Genomic DNA, 1,893 nt, shown 5'->3' with positions numbered 1-1,893 from the left:
AGCTAAACTCGCTGAAATACTATAAAGAAGAATGAGATGAATTGTCTCAATAACCAGATTATTTTATATAGTTATATATAGGAAGTTAAGTATCCCTTTCTTGTTCTGTAGAGATCTAACAGCTTCAATCCATTTTTTATTCTTTTTTATTCATAGTTGGGAGTTCCCGTAACATACTATGTTGACCCGACATTTGGAGAAAATTGAAAAGTCTTTTCAATTTCTCTTGATCTCAAGGAGACATTATCAATATCAATATCAATCATGGAAAAAATCGAATAATATGGAAAAGCCGGCTATCGGAATCGAACCGATGACCATCGCATTACAAATGCGATGCTCTAACCCCTGAGCTAAGCGGGCTCACATAACAGAAATAGTGCATAGGATTTCGGGAAACTACTGGGACTTAGCTATTAGTAATTAGCTATTTATTTATTTTTTTATTTTATTTATCTATTTATTTATCTATTATTAATATCTATTATTAATAATTAATATAATTATAATAAATAAATAAAGAGTAGTTTGTTTTTATTATTATTATAATTATTATTAATTATTATTATTATATATAATATATATATATATAAATACAATTATATAAATACAAATACAATTATATAAATACAATATCAATATTATATTAATAATACAATATTAATATTAAATAGAATATAATATTAATTATGACAACATTAATATTAATAATGTAATTATTAATATTAATGTTGTTATGTAATAATAAATAATAATATAATATTAATATATTATATTATTAATATTAATTAGATTATATTATGATTATGTAATATTAGTAATATTAATTACTTAATCTTAATAAAATAAACTAAAAATAAAAATTAGCTTAGTTATATATTCTATATATAGTTATAGAAATTTAGAAATTCTATTTATTTACACTATAGGAATTCCTATAGTATAGGAGATCCTTCCTAAGGAAAGGATAAGATAAAGGAAAGGATAAGATAAAGATAAGGCTGCAGTCCAGAGCATAATGAGACATTCCTCTGGTTTCATTCGGAAAGGGAGGGGATAAGACGATAAAAAAAGAATGAATATCGACCGTTCCAGTATTCCAAATAGCGCTAAAAAAATAAGGGGTGTAAAGACATATATATATATGTGACGTGGGATATATCCCATCCATATTGAATTGCGGATACATCAATGATAGAATCATTTCTGATTGGATCATATCAAATATGGGCCCGCCACTCCGATAGGGATGAAAGAAGCTGGTCAAGAAATATAATAGGGACACACCTCTTTGATATAGGAATAAGGGCCTGTATCTAATGAATTCAACGGCTCCAAGATAAATGAAAGAAAAGAAGGGGGGGTCACAATGTGATTTCTTTCTCATAAGGAAGAGGAGGGGGATATGGCGAAATTGGTAGACGCTACGGACTTGATTGGATTGAGCCTTGGTATGGAAACCTACTAAGTGGTAACTTCCAAATTCAGAGAAACCCTGGAATTAAAAATGGGCAATCCTGAGCCAAATCCTGTTTTCAGAAAAAAAAAAGGATAGGTGCAGAGACTCAACGGAAGCTGTTCTAACGAATGGGGTTGACTTTACTACATTGGTAGAAGAATCCTTCTATCGAAACTCCAGAGTGGGATGACCCTAGATATGTACGTATACGTACTGAAATATCAAAGATTAATCACGACCCGAATCCATATTTTTTTTTCTAAAAATTTCAGAATAATAATTTCAGAAGCAGAAGGAAGAATCGAATAGTCAGTGATCAAATCGACTATCACACCAGAGTCTGATAGATCTTTTTAAGGATGTCTGATAGATCTTTTTAAGGATTGATTAATCGAGTGAGACGAGAATAAAGATAGAGTCCCATTCTACATGTC

General features: G+C 29.4%; 1 non-coding gene across 1 annotated transcript; it reads right to left on the bottom strand.

Annotated features, from left to right (window-relative positions):
* Window positions 1-290: 290 nt before the first annotated feature.
* Window positions 291-363, bottom strand: TRNAT-UGU (transfer RNA threonine (anticodon UGU)). Its single transcript has one exon. It is a non-coding gene; the product is annotated as a tRNA-Thr (tRNA).
* Window positions 364-1,893: the final 1,530 nt, after the last annotated feature.

The sequence above is a fragment of the Aristolochia californica genome, unplaced genomic scaffold (genome assembly GCF_029961685.1).
Source record: "Aristolochia californica isolate CCGP_79_NKW_82.1479 unplaced genomic scaffold, dmAriCali1.0.hap1 SCAF_364, whole genome shotgun sequence".
NCBI classification, from domain to species: Eukaryota; Viridiplantae; Streptophyta; class Magnoliopsida; order Piperales; family Aristolochiaceae; genus Aristolochia; species Aristolochia californica.
The sequence above is the reverse complement of the archived record's forward strand: the minus strand, read 5'-3'. Positions and strand labels throughout refer to the sequence as shown.